Below are 22,117 nucleotides of genomic sequence, written 5' to 3'. Positions count from 1 at the left end.
AATCTATCTTAATAGGAAAGAGAAACTACATAGATGATTAAAAGCCCTGAGACCTGATTGCTTGTGTGGGCAGGTGGTGGTGGAATACTGCAGATTCCCCATAGTGCAAAAGTCAGTCCAAGAGACAGTGGGCCGAATTCTTTGTTGTGGAAAAGGTAGACTAGGTTAATGGAGAACCTATCCCTGGACTCTGGAAAGCAGAGGCGGAGGTTGGTGCAATAGTATCTACTAGTCCACTGTGCTCCAACTATCTAGTTTTTCAGCTTCTCAAAGGGCTGAAAATTCTGTATGGCAGTTTATAAACACAACACAGTCTCTAAGTGTTTTTTATATTGTTTCCATTCAGAGGTGGATGTACATATCCTCCCTGTGATTCTGGGCTACAACTGTTTGAATAATAGAACGTGGTGGTGTGATGCTATGCCAGTTTGGGGCCCAGGACTTAATACATGGGCAGCTTCCACTTCCTATTTTTTTGGACACTTGTTGGAACCCAGCTACTGAAGTATGAAAAAGTCAAAGTGCTTGTGAAGATGTCCTCATGAAGTGGCCCATAGGGAGAGGAACTAAGGCTATGGCTGTCAGCCCTAGCTGAGCCCTGAGCTGACAGGCAGCACCCACTGGCCTTCCATGAGAATGACCACCTTAGAATTGAACCCCCCCCTCACCTACTAGAGCCACCCCAGTTGATACTACACAGAGTAGTGATGAGTCTCTGCTGAGCTCCGCCCACATTGTAGATTCAGGGCTAAACAAATGATCGTGGTAGTTTTAAGCACTAGGTTGTGGAATGGTTTCTTAGGTGGCTGGGTAAATGAATCCTTCCCTGGATCCCCTCAGCACTCTCTTAATCCTGAAATCCTGCTTCCTTTGCTCTTTCCTCTCAGTCCAGCTGAAGATTGAAATTAGCTGTCAGAGCTGGAAATGTTGCAGGGAAACAGAGAGTCTTTGGTCAGAATACAGATGTTATGACAATTCCCTAGTAATAGTCTTCAGATTGCTTTTCTATGTGTCAAACAGTAGAAACTTGTCCCTAAAATGTCTTGTCCCAGTCTTAAAAAATCAGGCTTCTTAGCACTATTTACAATAGCAAAGACATGGAACGAACCCAAATACCCATCAATGATAGACAGGATAAAGAAAATGTGGTACATATACACCATGGAATACTATCTATGCAGCCATAAAAAGGAATGAGATCATGTCCTTTGCAGGGACATGGATGAAGTTGGAGCCATCATCCTTAGCAAACTAACACAGGAACAGAAAACCAAACACTGCATGTTCTCACTCATTAGTGGGAGTTGAACATTGAGAACACATGGACACAGACAGGGGAACAACACACACCAGGGCCTCTTGCGGGGTGGGAGCTGAGGGGAGGGAACTTAGAGGATGGGTCAATAGGTGCGGCAAACCACCATGGCACACAAATACCTATGTAACAAACCTGCACATTCTGCACATGTATCCCCCCACTTTATTTAGAAGAAATAAATAAAAAAAAAATCAGCCTTCTTGATAGCAATACCAGAAATGCAAATTGTCACAAAGGAGGTACAATTTTACACTGGTGAAATTAGCTTCTTTTTTTAAAAGATAATACTTAATACAGGTAAAGTTGGGATGAAATCAATACATTGCACATGGCAGGGTAAATTAGTACAATCATTTTAGAAAATAATTTGGCAATGTGTAACACACATGCTCCCATACACACAACACACACTTTCAAAACCAACCTTTGACTCAGTAATTTTACTTCTGGTTATTTACCCTTAGCAAATAATCTAAAGTAGGAAGGAAATAAATGAAACTTATTTTATAATGGTGAACAAAATGGAAACAGCTTAAAATTGTAAACACAGAGAAGTAGTTAAAAGTATATTACACTAGCCTCATGAAATATGATGCAATCATTCAGATAATAATAATGAAAACCAGTAATCTTCAGCTTATGATGCAATACTAGGAACGAAAAAAAATCAAAATATAAGGTTGTATGTTCACTGATCACAACTTCATAAAACTGGAGATACATATAGACAAATACTAGAAGGAAATAGATTTTTAAAAATTTAAGTTATTTTAGATTTTTTCCCCTTTAAAAGTAATACTTTATAATTTTTTTAACATTTAAAAAAGGGAGCATGAGAAGATGCTCCACTAAAAAACCTTGTTACCTTCCATCCAAATAAACAGCTCCTTTTCTTGGTGAAGACAATTATTGTCTGTCTGTTGAATCAAATCAAGAACTAGTACTGGGGTTCTATGGGATATGATTTTTGGAATATGTAATTTATTCTAGAGGATAACTTCCTAGAGAACAAGTCCTTGATTATATTTTGTTTAATTTGTACTGTGGGTGTACGCTAAGAAAACACGAAGGTAATTAAGAGATTTCAGCTAAATTAGCATATTATAATTTCTGCTCCCTCTTTCCTTCTTACCTCCTACTTTTTCCTTTCTACCTCCTACTTTTTCCTTCCTAAGCTTCTGAAATATAAAGTGCTAAAGTAAAATTAGCAATAGCAATTGCTATTTTTAGCGTGAACTTTAATCTGATTTTCACAAAGATCCATGCCAATTCCAAATCACTGCTGTTCACTGCTGTTCTCTTGGTGCTGGTATTACAGGGATTGTCTTTTGTATTAAAAGTTAAAATTACAGTCACACAGGAGGAAGAAAACCTGGCTTAAACTTCTCAGTGGTCAAATCTACACCAGTAAAAGCAAACAAAAAACTGATTGCAATTGTGTACTTGAATATTTAAAGCCAAAAACATTTATATCCCAGTTGTTCAAATACTGGCATTTAAGATCTTCCTCAACTCTAAAACATGCACAGAGAAATGGAGAATGAAGACCTGGCTTATTTAAATTCTAAAATCCCGCTTAAAGTCCTGTGTGTATGACAGCAGGAAGTAAGGACATTTTCTGTGCCAGCCTTCTTGCTCTTTGCTGTAGTCATCACCCTACATCACCACCATCCAAATAAGCGACAAACTAAGCATTAAGTAAATTCCTATCTGAATATGTAGCAAAACAGTAAATCTGTGTTTTCACAAACAAATTTCTACATATGACTTGTTTATATTTTACTTTGAAGATAAATAGCTGCTTGGAACACTGAATCTATTTCAAAATTTGGTCACATTGAGCATTTTTCTCAGTCATAAGATAATCATAGCAGATAAGGGTGATTCTGCAATTCTGCCTTGGCTAGGGCAACAAGGAGTCAGACTTCTCTTATCTCTGTGGCTCTTTTCAAATCAGCCCACTCAATGCTAATACAAACGTAAACACATTAGTTAGCCAACCATTAGGGGCTGGGGAGCTAAAATGTAAACTCCCTCATTTCTTAGCAGGCTTCTAAGCTAAACAGCCTACTGCTACACAATAAAACAGACCAACAGACTCAAGTCAGAATGTTCTCCACCAAAATAAAATAAAAATAAATTAAATACAATTAAATTAAACTAAGTCAATAAATAAACAAACCCCACAAACTGGATAACGAATTTTAAGAGGCCCAAAGATAGCTCTGGAAAGTACAAAAGACAATCATTCCCTTTCTCTCCTTCTGTCTCTTACACACACCCTAAATCACTTGAGTTGTTTAAAAGAATCTGCATTAACACCTCTTGATTAGTGTCAAAGTAAAAATTGCTTAATAGTTAAGTGATGAAATGTGTAGAACTAAGCGTCACAGGTTTGATCTTAATTGGCTTGATACTGTGACTTACACTGGAGTTGTTTGTGGACTTTTACCATTATGGAAAAGCTCCCCATCTCTTCCATCTCTTCAGGCCGACAGCAGGCTTGTAAAGTGGAGAGACTAACTTAATGATGCAAATGTTTAGGCGGGTGATTAGAGACACTCTGAGCATTGCATTCTCTTGTGATCTCAAATTTGCTCAAGGAAATGATGGCTTCAAGCAGAACTGAAGGTGTATCTAAAAATGATTGAGGAATCTCAGTTAATTTGAAGTTGTTTGTTTTCTTTGAAATGTCTTTTATCATTTCCATTTGTCAATGACCTTAAGTTGATGAAAAACAAGTGTATCTGAAGTCTGCGTCTGCCACTGAAGAGCTATAACTTTTAACACACACTTTGCAGCAATGCTTGCAGAGGTGCAAGCTGACTCAACTAGGAGAGATCTTGGTTCCCACACTGAATCAATACAGACTCACTGTGTTTAGTGGTACCTCTTTCTTGTATCTTGGAGAGTCTGGGTCACTGGAGAACAGATATCTGGGCCATGATGACTATACTGTAGTGCCTTCTCTAAAAGTTACCGTTGACACGTAAGACTGTAGGGCTGCCAATCACTTGGTACCACATTGTGGGGTCTGTTTTGATTGGCTAGCACCCATGCCAGAGGGCTGGCAACATATTTTTTATTATAATCTCCCAACACACAAAACTTCTTGGGCTGAAAATCAGAAGATCCTCAGGGATGTCAATATTTGTATATTAGAGTTTTAAGGTCTTGGCTATAGATTTTTTTTAAGTGTGGCAGAAGTACAGGAGTGAGTTAAGTCTCCCCTGGGAAATTAGCATAAAATCTATAGAAAAGAAAGGACAGATCCAAATGAAATGAGCAGAATAATACCAGTGCTCAATCAATTTGATTTTATACTTTAAAAACCACCAAACTGCATGTAGGCCTAGGCTAGAAGTCAAAGATTTCAACTACACAGCTCAATTTTCTCAAGAAGAGAGCTAATTTCCATTTTCATTTTGGCCCCGTAATTTCCATAATCCCCGTAATTTCTAGTTTTGAAAGTAGAGTCACCACACTTACAATTCACACCCAGGCCTGGCATTATTTTACCTGTGTCTTATTCTCCTGAGGTATCAAGATTACCAGCCACATTCTTGGAGACCATGTGTAGTCTGCCTTCGTTTACAGCTGAGAAAACCAAGGGCCAGAAATTAGGTAGCTTCCTCAGTATGAGACACTGTGGAAACTCAAGACCCAAAGTCTGTGGTTCTTTTCAACTCATGTCTGCTTACTCAGCTCAATACAGAGTAAATGTCATTGGTGAAAAGGAGAAGTCAGGCCCAGCTACGTGATTCACCGGGCCTGGTGTAAATAAAAATGGGATTCTCCTTGTTTGAAAAAAATTAAGGATTTCAAGATGGCGACAGCAGAACATTCCAAGCATGGGACCAAGTGCAGCTGCAGGTCACATACCCAGGAAACTGATGCTGCATGTACTTGTTCCATGATTTACTGGCCTTTGATGCTTTGAAGGCAAAGTGGAAGAAAAGCTCTGTGAACACTGAAGATGCTCTAAAATTATCTGTTGCATGGATAAATGAATGAATGTATAAGTGAGTAAGATGATTCTATACCTAGAAGCATCTTAAAAATTACTACTAAGACTGAGGGTCAGGTTGAGCTAATCCAGAAAGTTACTATGAGTACTTAGTCCATCCTTTAAGTTCCAAAATTCATCATCTGAAAATACTTCACAACATGATAAACCTTCCCACCCCACCACAAACAAGTCTCCAGAATCAGCTTCAATAATGACTGGCCGTGTGTATATGTTGTGCTGCTTCTGTGCTCTGATGGGCTCAAGAAATGCCACTTGCAGAACTGTTCTTGCATTTTCTCTGTCTCTTTATGCTTTTAGAAGTAGCCATGCAAATACATTTTCTGGGGGAGGAACCAATCCATGTATAAAATCCATAAGCCTTTCATAAAGAATATTTCGTATATTGCCAAACATCCTTGATTTGAAAACAGTAAATATGAAAACCAAAACTACTATAACTTACTGAGTTTATGTCAGATACCATGCTAAGTGCCTTGCATATATGTCCTCCTGAAGACCTAATAATATCCCTATTTGGTAGAAATACTATCCTAATTTTCCAGTGAGGAAAACCAGGCTCTGTGAGGTTAAGTGGCAGACTCAGAATTTGAACTCCAGACTCTCTGGACTCACAAGGATGCACAGTTGGGAAGGAAAATTGTGCAGGCTGAATATAGAGAGAGTAGCGAAGCAAGGTTTATTGCTTTCCCTTAAGGAACAAGACTTGTATTCAATAAAGCCTGAGTGAAGTTTTACCTTGGTGAACAAAAATGCAACTACAAAACACTGAAAGTAGAAATTTCAAATATTGAAAATCTAGGTGATTAATTTTTACAGCTTCTTGCAAAGAAATCTCAGCTGTACAAAGAGAGGTAAAGGAGGAGCCTCCTCACCCGTATTTTATGATGTCTTAGGACTGATTTATTGTATTATTGTACCAGGAAAAGAGGTTAAACAGGACAGGGTGAAGGAGGACTCGGAGCCAGGCCAGGAGTTCCACTCAGGTAGTCTGCAGTGTATTTCATTAAGTGATAAGAAGGATTTAAAAAAAGTGAGTGGGTACCTGTCCTCAGTAGATACAGAATTTATCACATGTAACAGAAACACTACAAAACTTTAACTTTAGAGCTTTAAGGGTTAATGAGCTTTTTGAAGTAGGAACCATGAGAAAATGTGAATTTATAATCATGAAATGTCTTACAGAGTTGAGGAGAATCGAGTTAGCGTTTGTGTCTCCACCTCTCAAGAGATAAAAGTGCCTTCATAATTACGGCTCGTGTTTACTATGATGTTTCAAAGTGTTAATCTGGCAGGGGGATCTTATTTCTCATTTAAAAGAAGCTACAGCAAAAAAAAAAATATGGAAGTATAGTGAAAGCAAAGTCGTTTTATGAATCCTGCCTACATTTTTGTAGCATTTTCTTACAACGTCGTATCTTTTATTTTTTAAATTGCCTAATCAAATGCAAATTCTGTTCCAAGTATGCAAAATTTTCAAATCATGCAGAAAAATATTGCTGGCCAAACACCAAACTTTGAATAGTTTGAGCACATTCACAAATGTGTTTAATGTACACTGTGTGTAGGTAATATTTATAAATAACAATGGTATAAATAACAATGTATAATTCTCTGTAACAAAATGGTGATTTTGTTTATGTATCTACTGGTAAGCCAATCTCTCCCGTTTGGGTCAACTGAGGTGGTCCCATTCCCCTGCCCAAGACTGCTTTAGGCTTCACACATGAGCAGGTGACATGACGTTATCCAATGAGAGCCCGGGGAAATCTGTTACTAGGAAAGGTTTTCTCGGAGAGTTTGTCTCTTGATCTGTTGGATCCTCACCTGGAGTGTACCCAGTCTTACTAGGAACATGAAAGGAGCTAGCAAAGGAGAAAGTTAACAGGCTGAGAATGGCAGAGAAGAAACATGGAAAACACCTGAGTCTTTGATGACTTTGTTTAGCCAAAGAATTAACCAACTTTGGAGCAACCACATTTCAGGACTTCTTATTATGTGACTTAATAAGACCCTAATTGTTTAAGCAATTTTAAATTAGGTTTCCTCTTACTTGTAGTCCAAAGCATACTAACAATGGAAAACCCTACATGACTGAGCACCTTATTGTGTTCTAGGAACTGTGACGGTCAATTTCCATGCATTATCTTTAACTGACATCACATCTCTTTAAGAATATTTTCTCCATTTTACAGAAAAGGAAACTAGACTCAGAGGTCTAGTGATATACCCAATTTCTCAAATCTGTTAAGCAAACAGGATGGGTTTCCAACCTACGTCTGTCTGACGTTGAAGGCTATCATTTAAAATCTCTGTAGGAGCACTATGTGTGGTGTATTATATTTTTATATATGTCTATATTTACATACACCTATGTATAGCATGGACAAATGTACATACTTACATATACATATATGTGTAGCGAAGGCGATATCTATGGTAGCACAATCATTTTTTGAATCTTTGACGGTTAAAGATAGCAGGAATAATTGAGGAAAAAGGCAACAAAATAAATCAAATGGCAAGAACTGGGTAAAGTAATAATTGCCAAGATTTTTTATGCATTGGAAGTTACTTATCTGCCTTCCCATGGATCAGATAATTGAAGCTGTGTTCTTGCAGCTAGCTGGGACATCACTTCAGATGACATCTGCATTAAACACTTATCAACCTATACAAAGACCATGCTCACCAAGGGCTACCATACACTCTCCCTTTTTCATAGAACACTTTGCCAATCTATGAAGGCATTCTCTTTCTCTTTGACCTTGGATGCAGGCTTACAGATTTCTGTAGCACAAGCTGCAACAGCCACTACCAGTAAGTCAGGTTTGAGGGCTCTCTACTCTGAAACTTATTTGCCCTCTCAGTTCTATGTGTTCAACGGCAGGGAGGGGCAGGGTGGCTCTTTGGGGATATAACTGAAAATTACTGGGAAATTGTGCAATGGTAACGCATCAACCCCAGAGAGCTGAAAGAGGTGCAATTACTGCTAACTGAAAATATTATCTATGTATTTCTGAAAATTGAGTCTAAAAACTATATTAGCAGCAATGAAGTTTAAGTGATCCCAAAAGAAAAGGGCAAAGTGTTATAAAATGTAAATGGCAATCATAAATTTGAGAAGTTGGACTATCTGTGTGTCTGTCTCTTTTTGCAGGTAGCTACATGCAGGTTCATGAAGTAGATTCATATTTTCTAAAATCAGCATGGTATTTGATTGTACTGCCTAGGGGATTAAAATAGAAAGATAAACATAGCATGAAGGGATCCTACTACTAGAAAGAACTCTGGAGGTCATATAGACTCTCTCCCGCCCATCACCACCTCTCTTTGTTCTAAGGAGAAAACTAAGGCTAGCACGGCCAGTCCTTGTCCACAGGTAATCTGGTTGTCTAACAGTTCAGCTAGGCTGTGTTTTTCCAGACTCTCAGCTCTGTGTTCCTACTCCTTTTTCAAGTTGCTCTGACAGCCTTTTCAGTAATGAGCACAGATTTTGAACTTTAAAATTACATTAAACCTCAGAGATTAGCTAAGTATGTGGTGAAGAGAAGAGCAGGGGAGATGGGTAAGAGAGTGAGGGAGGGATCTCTGATAACTTTCTACAGTTCTTTGGAAACCTAGCAGAATACAGGCTCCTGATTGTCTGATTGGTCTCTGTGGGTATCAGTCCTCACAGGCTGGAAATGGTCTTGGCTATCAGTGGATGGAGTGGGCTGGTCTTACCTGACAAACCCCATCCAATCTGCCAAGGGGCAGTGCCAGAGTCAGAAAATGATGGCCCAACTGCCCCTGCCATCCTTTTTCAACTACCCTTTGCTGAAATAGTAGTTCCATCAAAACACATTCCTATAGACCTCCAAAGTGGTCCCTTGGCCCTCAAAATGCTCCTTGTTCCTTCAGTTATACAGTGAAAGACACATGTATTAAGGGATCCCTGTAAATCTGGTTAATTGGATAAACAATATACAAGCTGAGAAGAAATAAATGAATGACTCCACGTAGTATGCTTAGTACAAAGCAGGACTTGAAGATCAGGTCAATGTTTGTGTTGTTAATACTATGATGATTATATTTAAAAGTCCCGAATGGATTATTCTCAAAGCAACAGGGCTTTCCTCACCACTCACATTCTATAATTTTATTGTTTCCTTCACTGATTAAATTGAAGGGTTTATAGTGAGTAGTTGAGATGGTGGACTTTGAACTGACAGCCTTGGGTGTGAATTCTGACTCTGGCAGCACGCTCCTAGCAAGGTACTTCACTGTGGGAGGAATAACGTCCACACCCCTAAAAACAAAGATGTCCATGCCCTAATCCCTGGAATGGGTGAATATGCTGGCTTACATGGCCAGAGGGACTCTGCATCTATAATTAAGTAATGGATATTAAAATAGGGAGATTCCTGGATTATCTGAACGGTCCCAAGCTAACCACAAGAGTCCTTTGGAGATGGAAGAGAGAGGCAGAAGGGTCGGAGAGGGAGAAGTGACTATGGAAGAAGTCTCAGTCATAGGATTGCTGGCTTTGAAGATGGAGGAAAGGGGTCACGTGTGAAGAAATGAAGACAGCTTGAGAAGCTGGAAAAGGCAAGGACACATTCTGTCCTGGAGCCGCTATCTGGATTTTAGCTCAGGGAAACCCATTTCGGACTTCTGACCTCCAGAACTAAAATTCTACATCTGTGTGGCTTTAGGCCAGTGCGTTTGTAGAAATTCGTTACAACAGCGACCAGAAGCTAAGTGATGCTCCTTGAGTATCTGTGTCCTCATCTATAATATGGGAGGTAAAAGTATGTGCCCCATAAGGCTGACATGAGCATTAGATGAGAGAATGTAAATAAAACTTCAGTGCTTGGCACAGATTAAGAACTCAACAAATGTTTGCTGTCATTAGGTTTATGACGTCACCACACAGAGTATGAATTTATATATGGCTGATTATAATAAAGTGATTCCACAAAGTATATTTCATTGTATCGTAATAATACTTTTCACTAGAGCAACAACTATCTGGTTTTTATGACGCACTTTTATCCATATTGTCTTATTTAATGCTCATTATAATTGTGCAGGGTCAGTAAGGCATCCGCAGGTAAGGAAACTGAGTCTCCACGTGGGGAGTGCTTTCCCTAGGTAACTCAGAAGCTCATTCTGTTGGCCAGGGCTAGAGTACAGGGCATCTGCTTCCAAATACAGTATGCTCCCAGCTTCATTGTGTGGCTTATAGAAATACACATATACAGTACACAGAATCTTAATATGACACAAAAATGCTAAAGCCAAATGATGACGGGGGTTGTTCATCGCAACCCAAACCATTTCCCATAAGATCTCAGCCAGCGGAGCTTTCTGCTGGGCCTCCAGCTCTTCCAAGCACGGCTTGCGCACTCTCTCTAATGCATCTAGTCAATTGTGCAAAGCACAAGGGAAAAAATTCCATCCTGACCGCAGCAGGCAATCACCTTATGCCCTGAAGCATGAAGTTTGATTACCCTTATCTCAGTTTATCATTAAATCAAAAACTGTTGCTATGAATACTGGCCCAGGACTTCATTTATGAAATGATATAGGCCAGTCAGCAGAAATAAGTGAGTGCCCTTTTTCTTTCAAAATTTCTCTTCGCTATAAAGATCTTTTGCAAACTGGGAGGGTGGGAGTGGGGGAAGCCACTTTAGCTCTAAGCAGATTTTATTACTTTCTTTAGTCTTTCATGAGCTAGCTGGGATGTCTTTGGCTCACAATCATTCTCCTCGCACCATAGGCAAGAGGTCTTAGATCTACTACGGAGTGGCCTGCCAACAGTAACCCTGAGGTCTAGCACTTTGCTTGGATGGGAATCTGCATTTCAGCAAGATGCCAGGCAATCTGTAGGCACACTGATGTTTGAGGAGCTCTGACTAAACTCAAGCACCATTTCTCAAAATGTGGTGAAGGGACAATGGGCACAAGTTACCTGAAGTGTTCCTTAAAAATGCAGACTACTGGGCTTCATTCCAGATGCAGTAAAACAGACCCACTGATGCTGGGGCTCTGGGAATCTGCATTTTAACCCTATATGATTGTGATGAAATTTAAAGTTTGAAGACCACTGGTAGAGATCGAACATGTGGGTGATGACAGAGATGGTCAGGAGTGTGCTTAAATTTTTATGACATTATTCACATTTTTAACAGCCCTGGGGCCACCAGCATAGAACATGTGCTAATTATCGATGTTTTGTCCTTCAACAGAACCGATAGCGGAAGCCAGGCTTTTGTCACCACAATTGTGAAACAGCTAACCTCGGGGTTAGGGATCTTCAAAAAGGTGCCAAGGTCTAGAGTAAAATCTCCAGTCCACTGAACCTCTCCTTCCAAATTCCCCTTTCCAGTTTGGCTGAATGTGTGGCAAGTATACCGAGTGGGAGTGCAGGGTAGCTGTTGTGGAACTGGCCTCAAGGTATGTATATTAGTTAAAGAGATAGGATAAAATCACATGTGAAAAGATAGCACAGTACAAGGGCTAAAAGCATAGGCTCTGAAGCCAGCCTGCATTTATTTTTATTTAACAGACACTGATATATTTATAGCACTCACTACATGCCAAGCACTATTATAAGTGCTGTTCAAATATTAATTCATCTGTGTCTCACAATGCCCCTAGGAGGTGGGTACTACCATCATCATCCACCTTTTATAAGGTGAAAATGGGTCTCAGAGAGGTGATATAATTTGTTCAAGATCACACAGCATATGAGTCACATGCCAAGACTCACAACCCACAACAAGCAGACTCCAAGAGCTCATGTTCTTACTCACACTGCCTATCATGGGTCCAAGTTCCCTGGTTCCACTAGTCACTAGCTGTTTGACCCTAGGAAAATGACTTCATCATCCATGACTCAGTTTCCTCCTCTACAAAATGAGAATATTCGTAATAATATTACTCATGTCAAAGAATGCTGATCAAATAATTTAATACATGTTCTTAAAAGTGTATCAGGCACATAACAAGCACTCAATATATGTTGGCTCTTGGTTAGCTATTAGTCCTATACTCCCAGAGGTAGAGTGAGGATTAAATTAGATAACATATTTGAAGTGCTAGGCACTGTGCCATGGCACATGGTAAGCACACAGTAAGTGCTAGCTGTTATTATTAGTCTAGTTGAACCAGGCCAGTTTATTTTAGATCCTGTCTGTAGGCAAGTGTGCTCTGCGCAGGGGGAGGCAGCCTGCCCTTCACTTCGACAAGCAACTGGGTGGGAGCCAGACCAATTACTAAACTAAACAGGTTCTCTGCTTTATGTCACTCGAATATTCCTGAGAAGTTCCCAATATTGAATTTGTATATGCTTAATCCTTTTTCCCTACTGACCTATTTTATAATTTCTGATTGATCTTTAATTGGCAGTGATTCTTCAGACTTAAGATTTGTCTCTAAGACTGTCTGTCACGTAACGATTAACTTGTAACAGACTTAAATATACCATGGAAAATTGAACCACTGGAGCAATTCTTGGCAAAGCAATTGACTTGATCATTCCCTAATGTAACTGTTTTCATTCTATCTTTCCTTTATTATGTGTTTTAATAAGCATACTTACACTACACAGAACTTCTGGTCTTTCCTCTCATGAAGCTTATTACCTCCACTATTAAACTTAACCACGGATTGATTATACTTTATGTTAACCAAAGGGTTAATGATGGCTTGGAAACTCTAATGTCCAAACAGGTTATCTTGGGTGAGGGGGTTGAGTATGGCAGGACAAAGGGAGGTGAGGGAGGTGGGAAAGTGGGGGATTGGGGACCATTAGTAGCAGATGAGTTTATCTGGAAGACTCAGGCCCTGAAAGAGGTATGATTTCCCCCTGGGAACCCTAAAATGAAATTTTCCAAAAGGAAGTATTAAAAACGTTCCAAGTCATTTCCCCTTTCTCTATTAGGAAAAGGCTGTCATAGCTCCAACCTCATTCCTTTCAGTTTACCAGCCATGATAAGCTATATCTGCAATGTAATGAAAAGTTAAACTCAATTAGTGCATTTATTAAAACAACTTGCTGCATATCTACTACGTGTCACTCCCTCTGCTAACTTACAGTGATGAGCGTGCAATATAGCCTCAAAGAACCTGCAGTCTAAGCAGCAACTAGAGTCCAACTCATACGAGCATGGTTTCAATATGTGTCTGTCCTCTCTTCCACTTCCTATCTTCACATTCCCTTATCTCCCCTCCAAAAACCCTCATATACATATGCAACATATTCTTTATTATAGAATCTATGTCTAGAACCTTTTCAAGTTTAAGAAAAAAGATGAAGCCAATGAAGCCACAGCCTTCCAGTTTGGTTCTGCTAAACAACTCTATGAGAGGAACTCGATGCTGGTTAATTTGAGGCAAATCATCCTATTCCTTGCAACGTTCATGTGTATCACTGAACCAGTTGGCAGCTGATGTGCGGGTTTTAGTCCTGATCACAGAGCAATCTAGTGAATTGCCACAAGATTGATCCTATTCATTCTGATGGCTTAAGCCGTAGGGCCATCTGCTGAATGGCTAAGTATAGTAGACCAGAGATGCTCAATAAATATTTGTGGATTGCATGGCAAACTGCCTCTTCACACCTGAATCACAAGTCTGTTGTAGGTAAGGGCGTAAATACGGACAACTGATCTAGACCCTCACCCCCACCCCACCCCTGGGCTTTTGCCTAAGCTGTTCTGTATGCCTGGAATTCCCTCCCTCTCAACACCTCCCCCACCACCCCTCACTGTCCACCTGTCCAAATCCTACCTAGCTCAAGAACCAGCTCAAATATCAGTGACTCCACAGAGCCTCCCCTGACCACCCTCACCAGAAATAACCTCTCACTCTTCTCAATTTCCCTAAGTCTGTGTATATCTTTTCTGGCACTTAAAACACACAGCATTTCAGCTATTTGTACACCTTGTTTTTCCTACAGTACTCAGTGAGATCCCTGACCTCGGGAACTGTGTGATGCTCCTCTTTGAGCCCTCTCCTGCTCTGTACCCACTTGTACAGAGTAGACCCAGGGTAAAAGTTAGCCGAATGAACAAATGTTACTGCCAGCAATGGCAAGAACAACTGCAACATTCTTTATTCCTTCTTCTGTCTCCTCTTCTCCCTCTGTAGCTTTTAAAAACATCTTTATTTTATCCACCAATTACCCAGAGGAGGCTTGAGGACCTACTGATAAATAAAGACAACTCTGTAGACCAAAAAAAAGCTTGCAAAGACCCTTATAATAACAAGTGAGGCGTAGGCCAATGGAGAGGGGAATCTCAGTCCCTGCTTTCCTGACAGCCTGCTCCTGGGGAGTGGAAGTGTTATTTTCTCAAAGAGCTTCGTCTGCTCTGGTTCTTATGTGCCAGTTCCTCAGCTGAGTAGAATCTCCTGACGTTATTTTTAAGTACAGACTCCAATAATAGGCTAAGTAATTGCAGATCTTCCTGAGGCCTTATTATATATGTATCAACATATTGGGCTTTAAAAACCCATATTCCTTCCTGTAAATATATGTTGAGAACCTTACATTTCAGTATTATGTGTAGTGGTCATGCATATTTCCCTTTGTTTCCTCTCATAGAGATCCTGAATTAAAAAGAACAAAAAATAATGCTGATGCATGAGAGAGAATTTCTCAACAATGTATGTGATTACTCACATAGATTGAAAGATTTTCCCTCCATCATAACTAAGAAAAATGTATGGTACAATCTAATAGAGACTTTAACTTCAGTAATACACTTTCCATACTGGTGTCACTAATGCTTGAACAGCTGCAGCTCTCACTGTCTTTGCTGATGGGGCCCATAAATACTCCTGGGAAATGGGACAAAGATACGTAATGGATCTTCACCTGCCAAGATCAGGGAAATGAATGTCAATCGCACCCGGACGCAGAAGCACTTTTTGGTGGAGAGTGATGAATATTGCCATTTGTCCTATGCCACTGTAATCTTGGACAGGAAAGCCTAACATGGAGAAAAATGGTGGGAGAAGATACCGTTCTAGGATGCTTGAAAAGAAGGGTATGTAATAATTATATGGCCAATCGGAATAAAAAATTAAAAAGTATAACAATAGGATTTAGATTAGAAAAAAGATGGTGCTTCAAGAGCATATCCACAGTGTACGTATCATTTCACTCAGTATGCAATCTTCCCCCAAATCATGACTTTTTCATTGAAAAACAAATGTCAGAAATATTAGGAAGTCAGAAAATTGCAGGATGGTCTGTGTTCTTGGAAGCAATCCGGCGCAGTGGTGAAAAAGTGGGCAGAGATGTCGGGAAGCCTGAGTTCAAATCCTGCCCCTACCACCTTTCCATTGTGTAACCTCAGGAAAATGACAGCTTCTCAGTACCTTACTTTGTTTCCCAATAAAGCAGTGAAAATAACATAATTCACCTTACAGAGCTGTCTGAGGGTTATATGATATAATCAATATAAAGATCTTAGGATGGTGCCTAGAATTTAGTAAGCTAACATCAAGTGTTTAGTATTGTGGTTGCTGCTTTCTCCTCTTCTTCCTCAGCCTCCATCATCATCCCCATCATCCTTCAGATGTTTTGTGGCTGATTTCACTAGTAAATGTTATGGAGAGAAGACTACATGCTAACTCACACCCAATATGAGGCAGTCTCCCCTTGACACATCAATCTCCAAAAACTAGATTCCTAATTATGAAAGTTTAAACATCCAAACAAAAAAGTTTGGCAACAGAACCTACAGATGTAGCCAGCTAATTCATGTTATTCTTGCTTTAACAAGCAATGGCCACTATAACAGATAACTTATTGAGTAAAAAGAAGAAAACAAAACAAAAAAAAAGGCGACAGAAAGTATTGGGCACTAGTAGACACGGGCCCCATATTTAGGTACATTGCATGTTCTTTGTGAAAAGGGATATAGCAATAACATGCTCAGTTCACCAAGAAACTAGGTAGGTCTTTTTCTGTCTTCAGTCATTTGGGATCACAGGCTGAAGGCTACTCCATTCCTTTCTTCCCCTTTTCAAGTAGACTTAAGTTCTGAAGGTGTAAGATGAGTGGTGGCTGAATGACTCCTTCTAATTCTGTGATTCTGGTGGTTTGATCTTACAAGCCTCAAGAATCTTTCTGTGGTGGTATAAGGTTGGGGCAAGCCTCCTTTTAAATGGAACACGCGATTGCAAGGTGGCAGGGCCTTTCAGCAGGTGTGACCCCAGAAATGGATGAGGGGCCTGGGACAGGTTGCTAAACAATGGAAACTTCCCGTTCTGGGTGTTAACTTTAGTTACCACAGTCAGACAATACTGCCAGTGGTGTGGAAGAAAAAATGGCTGTAGCCAGCTGTGCTGTTCACAGTCGGATGGATTCCGTGTAGCTCCAAATGGTGATGGAGCCAGCAGCCTGTTGTAGCCAAGGACAGGATGATGGATGATCTACATACTGTGTCCAAGTAGAGAGAATGGCAGAAGTTCACTTCAGGGTTGTTAAAATGCTAATCTGGGTGAGTTAACAAAAGCTTAATAGAAAAGGAAAGTTTGAGAAATAAGTACACCTCATGTGGTATCTGTGTGGACCACTGATTTGATCGCCCTTGGTTACATAAATGGTTGTTTTTCAAAGTAAGAACGTCTAGTAGTTTTCCTGTTGGGAGAAATGCAAGCAGCTTCAATTGTCAGTGGCACTGCCAGTGTTGTCAGGGTGTGAGGAGGAAAGCTCCGCCCGACAATAGCCACCTCAACTAGAAAGTGTTATGGTATGTTTAAAATAGTTATGTGATTTTTATTCTCTCCGTGTGTCATGGGAATAAATCAGAACACTTTTTTTTTTCCCAATTGGAAGTTGGCAGCTGTTCACAGAATCAGCGGCAACCTAAGACACTAGCTTTGGTAGATATTAACACTAAGTCTCCATTCACATGAGCCACAGAAAGTGAGATCTCTCACTCTAAGGACAGATTCAATGCATGAATTACACTAACAGTACATTGAATCATTCACTAGTGTTAAAGGCAGGTAGGCTGCACCACTGCAAGTATCTGATATGGGTAATCTTGCTTTAAAATCTCTAGGATAAAATACTACACTTCTAAAGAAAGGAGCATATCTACATGTCTTGTCAAAAGGTCTGTTTTCCCATCCTTTATTTCTTTTTATTTTTGCTCAATTGAAAATACAAGAGAAACATATCTGGCTCACCTGGTGTTGGAACACTGGCTAGCACAGCTCCTTGCAAGTGATAAATATTCAATAAATACTGCCTGGTTGGCACACCCCAACTGCTTCTTGCTTCCTCTAGAAAGGCATCTAGAATATGCAGGCTTGAAGTCTATTAATTAAAATAAAAGACAATATTTTATCTCGCAATATGCCAAGGAAAGAGTTCACCTCCTATGGTTACACTACTAATGGTTAGGCATTCAGCCAGGCTCTTAACTCTGCATAAAACGCATCAAAAGGGTGAAAAATGACCCTATTTCAGATGCATTTTTCACTCTTTGTATCTTAGTGAAACTCACATGCAAGAACAATGACTAAGCTAATTACCAAGGTTTATTATGATGGAGCAGCAAGAAGTGAAGAACTTCTCCAGTTTCAGTAAGTCTTTAGCAATTATGGCCATCTTTGTGAATCAAGGCTCTGATTCCTGTTTACTTGCTTGTGGCCTTTCAAGCAATAGAAACCCCGACATTGATGTAGGGGCCTGCTTACCCCAATCACAGTTACTGGACAGAGCCTTTCTGTGCATGCAGCAAGCAAGAGAACTGAAGTCTTCTGGATTTCTAAGCTGCCCTCACTCTAAGGACTAAGGGATTTACATCACAGCCATCTTTCAAATCCATCAACCCATCAAACCAGGGGAGACATGACCAGATGGTGCTATTAAAGGGCACCAAAAGAAAAAAAGAGAGAAAGAAGAGGAAGAGGGCAGAATGCCCACAAATCTAAATCAAACTCAAGTTAACCAGCTGTCTGTGATGAAGAAGTCACAATATTTCTGGCATACTCTCCTGAATCACAGAAACGTTCCAAAAAAAAAAAAAAAAAGGTTATCGATATAGCATCCCTACTAGAAATAAGGCCAGGTAGGAATATTCTGTAGGATGCAGTAAGAAATAGTTGCTGGTTGTTAATCTAACAAAATGTGCCAATGGAAGAAAACAGGCTGCTCAACAACACATTGTGGAAGCCTTGGGGTTATCTATTTAACTGTCTTTCTGGAAGTACATTCTAGAGACCTAAACCAAACAAAGCACAGACAGTAACTATAAAAAACAAAACTCAGCTATGACTGAGCTATGGTTTATTTATCTCTAGATGTTTAGGTTCATGGTAATATAGACCCAAATCTCAGGGCTTATCTGGCAATTTCTATTTATCTAAACCAGAGTAAATGTTTGTGTAATATCTGCCAGCTTGACAGAATATGCCTGTCACTCACTACATTAAACATGACTACACACAACTTAATTTCCTGAGTTAGACACCTAAGAGAGTAAGGGGATTTATTTTTTAACAGCATGAGTAAACCAGTATCAAAACCTATTGTTTTTAAGCCACCAAAGGATAGTAAAATCCTTTCCTCGAGCGGTCTGAGATGAGATTTCTTAATACTACAAGGAAGAAACCTTGAAAATTTTCTTCAAACAAGTATTTTTCCTATTCTAAGGGACAGAGATCAAACCAGCTTAGAAAAATGTTAGACCTTTCCCTGGGACTTCAGCTTTGGAATAAACAAAAGAATCCACTTCATAGCCCCAAATATCAAGTAGGGGGAAGGGCAACCTTAAAAAGCACCCATAATTTTTACTACAGACTTAAAATTCTTAATGGCCAGAAGTTTTGGGGAAAAATCGTCCTACTCATTGCCCTTTCACCCCAAGTAACAGGAAACGCCACAGTTATTTTTAAAGGAAAGCCCCCCTGTAGTGGCAGACAGAAGGTCCAATGGCTGTTGACGAAGTCTATATATCTATAGTAACGATGTGCTGCGCCTTCTGTGTGAGATCACCCAGCTGACGGCGCTGAGGGCTCGGGATGCTGGAACATCAGTTACCGACTGGTCACCCCAGAACACGGAGTACTGCCCTAAGTTCCTCAAACGCTGCGATTTATACCGGGACTTCAGTACCCCTCCACACCCCCAGACCCGCCAGCTCCCTGGTTCAGGATTTAAACAATCACCTGACAGCAGTGGTCCCAAGAGTGGATGGAACACAAATTTTTGAAACCCAATTCTCGTCCACACTTTCAAGTCCTTTATGACCTTTCATTTCAATCCAAGAATTACACATGACAGAGAAAGCTTCAAGCCTTCCTAAATTACCCAAGGAAGGCGGCTGCTGTGTCAGTTTCTGCAGACCAGGGAAAAACAACACCGCTGTCAAGACGGGAAATAAAAGTTTCCCTACCTTCCTCCTCACCAAGCCCCTGCCAGCGGCTGCCGGCGCGAGCGGCGGCTCCCTCCCGGCTGCGGGACGCCTCTTGCAGCCGGAGAAGGGGCTCATGCAAAATTGACTCTTCCTTATTTGTTTCCATCCATAATTGATGGGGAGATGAGAACGTAACACATCTCAGAACCGAGCTCTTGCCGCCTGGCGGAGACCCTGTCCAAGACGCTTCCGTAAAGCATTTCCAGCCGGGGAACAAAGCACGGAAAGTTGCTGGGGAGAGCGGCCGGGAGGAGACACTGGGCGCCGGGTGGGAGGTGGGGTGGGCGGTGGGCAGCTCCGGGCCCCGGGAGTCCGCCCGCAGCGCGCTCTGCCAGCAGGGGGAGAGGGACGGTGGGAAGTGGCCGCCCTCCGGGCCGGAGCCGGTGCCCGGGCCCGGGGGGCCGGGGATGGGGGTGGCCAAGTCACCCAAGTCCCTGCCCCTCGCCGGCAAGCACTACCCGGGGGCCGTGCAATCCCGGGGCTCACTGACAGGTACCCTGCGCCCGCGAGGGGCTGCTCCGGCCTCAGCTGCAGCGCTGCGCCCCTTCTCCAGGACGCAGGCGAATAATGCTCGCCCGCCCGCCCGCTCCTAGCCGGGCCGGAGCTGCCAGACCCCGGCTGTCCCAGCGTCCGCTCCGGGGCCAACGGGCGGGAGGGGCGGCTAAGCCTGCGGCAGCTCCTTCGGCCTTGGCTCAGCTCTCTCCGGCTGGCTCGAGACGCCGTGCCCGGCACCGAAGCAACCCCTGCTCCCCCCAACTATGTGTAGGGGACGCCGAGCTGGCTCTGCCTGGCAAGAAACTTTTACTTGGTGCCCCCTCCGCTTTTTTTTCCAAGGGGGTGCACAGTGGAGGAGGGCCTCCAAGTCCACTTGCCCCTCCCCCTAAGCCGCCAGCTTTGCCAGTTTTGACGCGTCCGCCAAACCTCTGTAGCCTTTCGCGCGTCCCTTACACGGCAGGCAGAGAGCAGCTTGGAAAAGAAATCAGCCGTCCACTGGCCACACACACACACACACACGCCCCCGATACGCGATCTCAGGTTCCGACCCCTACCGGGCGCCACAAGAGCATTAGCAAATTGTTCAAAACGGTCTTACCTCATTGGGGGGAGGCTGGTAAGAAAAAAGAAAAAAAAAAAAGCTTGCCACGCGCAAGGAAGAAAGAAAATAAAGAAAAATATTGTAAAAATAGATATCCCTCTGTCTCCTTAGGTCTTGCCTTTCTTGATAGAATCCTGAAACTCGCCACCACCCCTTACAGCAGCAGCAGCAGCAGCCACCGCCGCCGCCGCCGCCGCCGGACAGAGCAGGAGCAAAACAAACCGATGCACGGCAAATGGTGTAATTCGATCCATCTCCAAGTCAATCCATGGGGCGAGCCGGAGCCTGGCTCCCTTCACGCACTAGGCAGCTCGCGGCGCGGGTCCCACCCCCGGGTACGGACGGCAGGAGGCGCGGCCGGCCGGGCGCGCTCGCCCTCGCGGGTGAGCCGTGGCCAGCGCCGCCTGGAGGCCCCCACTCTGGCGCCGCGGCTCTGCTGACCCCTCGGTGGCCTCCGCGTCCCTCCTCTCCGGCGCTCTGCTGCGCACCCTCCCTCTCCCCACCTCTGAGGAGCTGCTCCTTCCAGCAACTCCCAGTGTCTCAGTCATCCAGCTCGCGGTGGGTGCTGCAGCCTGCGAAGCAACCTTTTCGATTCCCTCCCTCTTTCCCTCTTTTTCCCTCTCGCTCACTTCTTTCAGAGCTTTCCTCCAGACACCCAGAGGACAAATCACTGCAGCCCAGGAGAGCTGGGGACGCAGTTGTTCCGTGAAGTTCTGCCTTAGTTTTCCAGTGTAGGATTTATTTTTTAAGCACATCTTTACAAACCCGCCCCCACATTACCTCCCCCCACTCCATTTCTCTTTATAACCACTAAGCAAAACAGCTGGGAAGAAGCAATCAAACATTGCTTTATCTTTATAAAATACAGAAATTGCCTACTAAAAATCCCATTTCTACTTTGAATGAAAGCCATTCTGTACAGTATAATTTTGCAGGCTAATGAGCCGGTTTTACAGGCAAGTGTTTCGTGTAATATGTTGTGGGAGAAATGAAAATGTCCTTGAAGTGGCATCATTTAAAATTGACTGTCACAAATGAAAGGGGAAAAAAAGTCACATATTCCAAAACAAGAGGATTTTAATTCAAACTTCATTTCCAAGAACGGGCTGTGTTTTATTAATTTCCAGTTGAATTATGGATCACTGAGGGCTCTAAATGGTTAGAATGAACCATGATGCCCCTGTTTAAAGAAAAAGAAAGAAGAGAGCTTTTTCCGCCAAACTTTTAATTTTCATTTGAGTATGGTTAAT

At 41.9% G+C, this 22,117-nt stretch overlaps 1 protein-coding gene across 9 annotated transcripts in view; it reads right to left on the bottom strand.

The window, feature by feature from the left end:
* The window catches only part of SEMA6D (semaphorin 6D), a 56,223-nt gene extending 35,002 nt beyond the window's left edge, over positions 1–21,221 (bottom strand). For 4 of the 9 annotated variants that reach the window (XM_008016719.3, XM_073012142.1, XM_008016725.3 and 1 more), the window contains exon 1: positions 20,865–21,221. The gene's annotated coding sequence lies outside the window, so the exon portion shown is untranslated. Of the gene's footprint in view, positions 1–17,537; positions 17,680–20,864 lie in introns of those variants that run through there. The other 5 variants (XM_073012144.1, XM_073012146.1, XM_073012145.1 and 2 more) reach the window with 2 other exon arrangements.
* Positions 21,222–22,117: the final 896 nt, after the last annotated feature.

Source organism: Chlorocebus sabaeus, chromosome 26, assembly GCF_047675955.1.
Source record: "Chlorocebus sabaeus isolate Y175 chromosome 26, mChlSab1.0.hap1, whole genome shotgun sequence".
Taxonomy (NCBI): domain Eukaryota; kingdom Metazoa; phylum Chordata; class Mammalia; order Primates; family Cercopithecidae; genus Chlorocebus; species Chlorocebus sabaeus.
This window is presented reverse-complemented; position numbering and strand designations above follow the sequence as displayed.